Genomic DNA, 8,590 nt, shown 5'->3' with positions numbered 1-8,590 from the left:
TACAGTAAATAAGAAAGAATGGTTTTGTGGGGTTTTTCCTTGTTTTTCATGTTATTTTTTCCCTCTGCAGCTAGTTACCTTTCCCCTTCAGCTCCTCAGAACAAAAGTGCAAGCAAGTAAAATCTGATAATACAAGGAAATAATACATCTGCAGGCACCGTAACCTCTCGTCACATGAGCGTGCCTTGTGCAACCTTCTTCTCTGAGAGAGCAACGGTGAAACCTAACCTGGTCTGCATTGTAGTAGGCAGAGCTTCAGGGACAATATGATGATAAGGAAACTGGCAAGGAAATAAGCGGGAAGAGCAACCAGCTGCGCGAAATAATTTCTAGGATGAATATCGGAGTGGTAAATGTAACATGGTTGTGTTAGATGTTCAGGTGCAACTTTAGAGTACAGTGGGCCAGATTCAGGAAGCTATTGCGCCCGCGCAACCATAGGTTGCGCGGCGCAATAGCTGTTTTGCTCCCGCGTAGCGAATGCCCCTGATTCAGGAACATCGCTACGCGGACTGCAGCCTAGGATATGACAGACATAAGCCTCCTTATGCCTTCATATCTCAGGCTGCATTCTTGCGTTGGCCACTAGGGGGCGCGGCCATTGTGATCGGCGTATAGTATGCAAATTGCATACTACCACCGATTCACAAAAGTTGCGCGGGCCCTGCGCACGCAAGGTACGGAGTTTCTGTACGGCGACTTTAGCGCAAGGTTGCTCCTGCTGTAGCAGGGGCAGCCAATGCTAAAGTATAGCCGCCCTTCCCGCTCGTGAAATTTAAATTTCACGTCGTTTACGTAAGTGATTCGTGAATGGCGCTGGACGTCATTCACGTTCACTTAGAAGCAAATGACGTCCTTGCGACGTCATTTGCCGCAATGCACGTCGGGAAAGTTTCCCGACGGAGCATGCGCTGTTCGCTCGGCGTGGGAGCGCGCCTAATTTAAATGATTCCCGCCCCCGGCGGGATCATTTACATTAGGCAGCCTTACGCCCGGCTATTTAGCATATCGCCCGCGCAATTTACGGAGCTACTGCTCCGTGAATCGCGGGCATATCAAAATATTTGCGTGGGCGCAGAGCAAAAATCGTTGCCCTTTGCCCACGCAAATATTGCGCGGATCTAGCTGAATCTGGCCCAGTTTTTTTTTTATGTATTTATTATAGTCATGACTGAAAAAAATAATACAATTTCTAAATTCTATAAACATATTTTTTTTATAGCTAATCATTAAATATTGCATATTTATATTTTGTGCTCCCTTTTAGAACCACAAGGTGGAGATGTAGCCTACTTTTGTTTAGCGTTGTATCTTTGTGGATACAATGCCAAAAGAAGTCTGTAGTTAGAACTTGATTTACTAAATTTTTACTGAACTTTTTCAATGAGATCAAGTAATCTGAATGCCCAGTAACGTAAAGTTTAGATAAAAAGGAAGGAGCGTCAGAGAAAAGTGACTTCTAAAATATGGTTCATCTTAATTCAAAATTTGCAACATGTACAGTACAGTCTTTATTTACAAAGAAACATTGAATGTGTGATATAGAGTTCCTAGAGCACCATGGGTTAGCTGAAGAGACAGGAAAGCAGATGAAGCTTTCTTTGAGGCTCCCTTGTCTAATTGACACCTCTTACGGAGCTGTCTGATAAGTCACTGCTCATTAGGGGAGTGATTTAATGAAGGATACGTTGTATCTACTTCAATTATTCAAATGTCTGCATGAAACAAATCTTGTTTTATTGCATTTCGGATAACTAGTGAGTATCTAGCTTGTGTTGGAGACTGCGCCGGACTTACTGCATTGGACACTGGTTCTAAGTGGGTATTCGTGTGGGCAAAAATAAAGGAATGATTTCCGGTGAATAGTGCCCAGTGATGGATGGTGGCGATGGGCCCTTTCGGGAAATGCGGCCTTAAAGCGGAGTTCCAGGCTATTTTTAGTTTATTAAAAGTCAGCAGCTACAAAAAGTATAGCTGCTGACTTTTAATAAACAGCCACTCGCCTGTCCCACGGTCCAGCGATGCGGCCACACGGAGGCCCGCTCCTCTTCCTGGTGCCTCCATTGGAACTGTGGGCATCCCGCCATGACAGCTTGAGTCTCACTGCGCTCTCGGAGTGGATAGGCGATCTTCTGGGACCTGTCACATGTCCCAGGAGATCACCTAGAGGGAGGGGCCACCTAGGGGGAAAGGAGGAGTCACCTAGGCGGCCCTCTGGGCGGAAGGAGGAAGATGGACAAGAAGTCCCCTTCAAAACAAAGAACCCACCCCCCCCCAAAAAAAATTACATGCGGCATGTCAGGGGGCAAGGAGTACTTAAAGTGGAAGTTCCACTCGGGCTTTCACATTGAGAATGCTGGGAAGGAGTTTTTCAGGCGCTATTTTTAGCGCTATACCGCTTGAAAAACTCCTCAGTGTAAAGGGGGCGAAACTATTTATAAATATATTTTCTTATATGTATTTTTTATCCATCCTTTGGTTTGTTTACTAGCCCTGAAGAAGGGGGAGTCTATTCCCCAGAAACGCATTGGCTTGATGTACAGTATATATGCAGTGAAAACAGATGTAAATCATCAGTTAAAAAAGTGTAGTTATAAAAAAAAAAAAAAAGGATAGTTTTCTTGTAAAATTGTATTCCTCTGTGAGCTAAAAATCCTCAACTATTATTACTTTTCCTTCATCTGAATGTAAAGCATGAACGACAACATCTGGATGTCTGTTCTATAACTATGCTGTGACAAGTAGGTAATACGGAGTTAAATGCACAATATTTCTGGGCCATTGTTCCATATGTGTATTCGAATGTGTGTACCATTCACCACTTTGAACTAGAAAAGCACAATAAACAGCATGCCACACATCTGCGGCGAGGAACAAGACCCCCAGGAGGAGGCGGCCATTTTGCTCAATATTTGTCATTGCGATATCCGTCATCGGGAAGGCTTGAACAAATATATGGCAAATGCTGTCATTTCTGTTGTTACAAATTACAGGAGTGCTGATTGATGGCAGCTTCTCCCAGATGGACAAGGCAATAAGAAAAAAAAATGTAATTTATGTCTGTAGCTTTTGTATGTTTTTCTGTTTTATTTTTTTACCATGCTCTTCTCATTATGCAAATTTTGTTCTGGGGTTCCATATGTCTTCTGGCTGACTTTGGGAGAATTAATGAAAGAAATGTGAGAAATACCTTCACGCAGAGGGTAGTGCTAATGCATGCAGTGTTTAGAATATGACAAATTATTTAACTAAAGTTTTGCATGTTACTGCGGGCTATTATGTAAAAGAAGATTTGATTGGCTACTATGGCAACCAGAAATTTTAAACAAAAGATATTCTTATTATGCATTATACATGTAATAATGGCAGTAACCCCTCTCCCCTTCACTGCCTACATCATCACACTGATTGGTCTAGGCACAGTCCATGTGTTTGGATGGATTATGGTCTTCCGATACGCTAAGTAGCCAGTCGTGCACAGTAATGGATCTTTCAAACATATTATTTTAAATTAGATGTGAACCCTAAGGCCTGGTTCAGACAGGTAGTAAAAACGGGTGGCCCTGCCCTGTTTTTACCACTCGGCCCTCTCTCGCCAACCCCAACAAAAGCCTTCCAAGGCTTGTCAAGCCACCACCTGTCAAACTCACCTGTTGAATCCAATAGGATGGCGACTGCAAGCCAAAAGCATGGCTCGTGGTTGCCACATGTTAGTTCCATGCAAAATCACCAAGAGGCAAAAAACAATAAAAAAACAAACACGCAATTAGGAGGCAACAGCAGTGGCGGTTGGTGCTCCGTGTTTTTTTAAGGGGGGGCAGCAAACAACCCCCCCTACCAGGTCCGCACTTTCCCCATCCACATTGCGGGCAGCTTCCCCGGCTTCTCCTCCCTGTCAATCCGGTCTTAAGACCCACTTCCTGTTAGGGTGACCACATTTCCAAACTGCCATTCAGGGACACCCCCCCCCCCCCCTGGGGCAGGGGCGTATCATGAAATCAGCGGGCCTGTGTACAAGATCGAAAGTGGGCCCTAGGCATCAAGAAGAACAATAATATGGCGCGCAAAGTGCGTCGTGGTGAACAGTGGACATGTCTTAAATTGCGCTAAATATTGGCTTAAAGGGGTGTTGTTAAAGAGAGTCTGAGATGACTTATATAGTGCAGAATGTTAAAATAGGGAATGCAGAGTGTATGGTGGTGAGTAGTATGTACAGGAGAGGAGTGCGGAGTGTATGGAGGTGGGTATTATGTACAGGAGAGGAGTGCGGAGTGTATGGAGGTGGGTAATATGTACAGGAGAGGAGTGCGGAGTGTATGGGGGTCGGTAATATGTACAGGAGAGGAGTGCGGAATGTATGGGGGTGGGTAATATGTACAGGAGAGGAGTGCGGAGTGTATGAGGGTCGGTAATATGTACAGGAGAGGAGTGCGGAATGTATGGGGGTGAGTAATATGTACAGGAGAGGAGTGCGGCGTGTATAGCGGGGGGGGGGGTAATATGTACAGGAGAGGAGTGCGGAGTGTATGAGGGTCGGTAATATGTACAGGAGAGGAGTGCGGAATGTATGGGGGTGAGTAATATGTACAGGAGAGGAGTGCGGCGTGTATAGCGGGGGGGGGGGGTAATATGTACAGGAGAGGAGTGCAGAGTTTATGGTGGGGGTAGTTAGTGGAGAGAGGAGGAAGAGGAGTGCAATACCACCTCCTGATAGTCTGTCAGCCACTGCTATACCACCTTGGTGGTGGGCCACTCTGAAGAATGTAAGGGGGCACTCAGGAGGAAGTAAAGGGGCACAAAGGGGGCACCCTGGAGGTTGTAAGGGGGGATTAAATGGGGAACTCTGGCGATACTAACTTAGTCAGAATCCCCTCCGGGGTGCCCCCTTAATGCCTACTTACATCCTCTGGAGTGCCCCCTTACATCCTCCTCCAGAGTGCCCCCTTACACCCTACTCCAGAGTGCCCCCTTAGTACTACTGTATTAATGGGGCACTCTGGAGAAAGTAAAGGGGCACTCTGGAGAAAGTAAGGGGAGGGAGTAAGGGAGCACTCTGGTGGAAGTAAGGGGGCACTCTGGAGGCACACAGATAGTACCTCCAGAGTGCCCCCTGCAGAGAGTCCTGAGGAGTGATGGCCATTAATCCATGCCAGGTGAATGTTAGGAAAAGCAGAGCTCACCACCCACCTCATGGCTGCCCTATTCCACTACTGCTTGCTCTCTCCCTGCCACAGCCCTGATATAAGCCCGGTCCAGCCTGTGGTGTATGTCCCCATGTTATCTGTACCTGAATTACTGCAGTTCCTCCGGGGGATGCTTTATTATTAAAGTAGTTGTAAAGGCACAAGGTTTTTTTACCTTCATGCATTCTATGAAGTGCCTGATCAAGGCCCTTCATGGCAGGATCAAGAAGTATTTTTTTTTATAAAAAAGCTAAACATTTCAGAATATTGAAAGCTACTTTTGACATTAAAATGTTAAATTGATATAACATATGAAGTGCTAGGTTTACATCTACTTTAATTTATAGATTATCTATACCAGTCATGTAGTTTTGGCAAATATGTAAGGATGGATGCTTACGAGCATTGTTATTTCTGTTGCTTTATGTATAACACTATAAACAACAAACAGTCCATTAACTTTGTTATTTGGTACAGTTATGTGCGTAGCAAAACAGGAAATTATTTATTATTTTTAGCAGATTTCTATAAAAGAAAATAATGTCTGTAATATAACCACAAAAATGGCATATTCTTTTTTTAACTTTCTAAAATAATAGTCTCTAAAAATAAAAAAATAAAAATCTTTTAATTACAAGATCAGTGTAGTAGCTTATTATTTTCTTCAAGTCAGCCACTGCTAAATATTATAGAAAATCTGAACCAGAGACTGTTAGACTGATTGGCTACACTGCCCTCTAGTGTCCACAATGATTGCTACAATTTTTATGTAATGAATGAAAACCAATGCTATATCTATGTGTAATGATCATTTAAATCTTTAATTGTTTTTAAATGGCGAAGCACTGGTTTTAGACTTTTTTAAAGCTGAAGTACAGATTTGCTTTTTATTGCATAGTTACTTTGGTCCAGCTTGGCACAATGTAAGTATGCATATAGCTCATACCTGAGCAATCGCAGTCAAAGCTGTAAATCACTGTAGTCAGTGCTATAGCAATAGCAGTGATCTTTTGGATCATGTTGCCCTTCTATATAGTAACAACAGGGGGGTGCTTTTTTCAAATTTTTTTTTTGTATTTTTTTTTTATAAATACGTGGCGTTCTCTGATTAACCACTTAACCCCCGGACCATATTGCTGGTCAAAGACCAGAGCACTTTTTGCGATTCCGCACTGCGTCGCTTTAACTGACAATTGCGTGGTCGTGCGACATGGCTCCAAAAAAAATTGGCGTCCTTTTTTCCTCACAAATAGAGCTTTCTTTTGGTGGTATTTGATCACCTCTGCGGTTTTTAGTTTTTGCGCTATTAAACAAAAATAGAGCGACAATTTTGAAAAAAAATAATATTTTTTACTTTTTGCTATAATAAATATCCCCCAAAAATATATATAAAAAAAAAATTTCCTCAGTTTAGGCCGATACGTATTCTTCTACATATTTTTCGTAAAATAAATCACAATAAGCGTTTATTGATTGGTTTGCGCAAAAGTTATAGCGTTTACAAAATAGGGGGTATTTTTTATGGCATTTTTATAAAAAAAAAATTACTAGTAATGGTGGCGATCAGCGTTTTTTTTTCGGTACTGCGACATTATGGCGGACACTTCGGACACTTTTGACACATTTTTGGGCCCATGGCATTTTTTCCATTGAAGCTAGCTTCATAACTAGCTTCTGGGCATGCGCAGGTGTAAAAACTTTGTTTTAAACGTAGTTTTTTGCTACACACGGTCAATTTCTGTAAAGTAAAAAACTACGTTTTGAAAAACGACACATAAAATTGAAGCATGCTTCAGTCTAAGGGGGAGTCACACTTTAAATAAAAAGGCCCATACCACGTTCTGTGCTTTCATCGTTGTGTGCTGCTGCCACACTAAATGGCGATGAGAGACGGGCACAATGGAGCACTCAGCAGCTCAGTGAATAGGCCCTTGAAATGGAATAAGCCCAGATACAATGCAAGTCTCTTTCAGTGCCTCTGCACCTGTAACGCTGCTGTTTAAAACATCTCCATTACTCAGTCATCACTGTTGATTTCCCACCAAGCTCGTGTGTCAGCGGTGGGCATTACACACTGGCGATATCTGAATGGTCCATGGCAGGTTAGCGAAATGAGATTACAGTGCTGCGGAATCGTTCTGGTCCATCCATCTGGCTATTAATGAGTAGATAAAGAAGAAAGTTATAGACTATTTAAAGTGTAGATCTTAGCTCTGAAAAATTGAGGGTCCTGGAGAAAAATCTTTGTCAATGTCAAATGGAGGACGACTACCGGTAGCTGCTGAACCACGCATTATTACTCCACACAATTTTCAAGCCATTCATAAAATGCAGGCTGCAAAGTCTCATGGAGTTCTCTCAGATGAATGCTACAAAGAGAACTGTGATTGCGGCCCACTTACAGTAAGGCCCCATGCACAATGGGTATTTAGCCCCATGCATGGGGCTCTGGTGTTTAGCTATGGACAGAGGGCACAGGTGCCCCATCCAGCCCTGCTGCCAGCATCCTGTCAAACTTTATGAGAGACTGAAAGCTGTTGGGACTGGATGGGGCTGGACAGTGCACCTACAAGAACAAAGACTGAAAACAGTATGCGCAGACTTTTTGCATTGCGGACATTGGTTCATGGGTGTATACATTTTTTTTACAATAAGCATATATTGATTGGTTTGCACAAAAGTTATAGGCCCGGATTCACAGACAGCGGCGTAAATGGGCCGGCGTAAGCCCGCCTAATTCAAAGTAGCAAGGCAGTGGGCGTGTAGTATTATAATGAAGCGTGACCCCATGTAAATGCATGGCCGAACGAACGGCGCAGAATCACGTCGAATTTACTCCCTAAGATACGCCGGCTCCATTCATACGACGTGAGCGTAACCTACGCCCAACCCCATTCACGTACGACTTACTCAAACAACGTAAAATTCCGACGGCTGTTCCGACGGCCATACCTTAACATGACTTACCCCTGCTTTATGAGGGGTAAACTTACGCCGGACGTACGCCTTACGTAAACGGCGTAGCTTACTGCAATGGGCGCAAGTACGTTCGTGAATCGGCGTATCTAGGTCATTTACATATTCTACGCGTAAATCAATGGAAGCGCCCCTAGCGGCCAGCGTAAATATGCACCCAAGATACGACGGCGTAAGGAGACTTACGTCGGTTGGATCAAGCCGAAATTCAGGCGTATCTGGTTTCGAGAATACGGCACATAGATACGACGGCGCATCCTAGAACCTAGGCCCCATACACACGATAGAATCCATCCGCTGAAAAATCCCAGCGAATGGGTTTCAGCGGATAGATCCTATGGTGTGTACACTCCAGCGGATCTGTTTCCGTGGATATTTATCCCCTGGGATGGATTCCAGCAGATCGGATATTTGCTGACATGCCAAACAAA

The sequence above is a fragment of the Rana temporaria genome, chromosome 6, assembly GCF_905171775.1.
Source record: "Rana temporaria chromosome 6, aRanTem1.1, whole genome shotgun sequence".
Classification (NCBI taxonomy): domain Eukaryota; kingdom Metazoa; phylum Chordata; class Amphibia; order Anura; family Ranidae; genus Rana; species Rana temporaria.
This window is presented reverse-complemented; position numbering follows the sequence as displayed.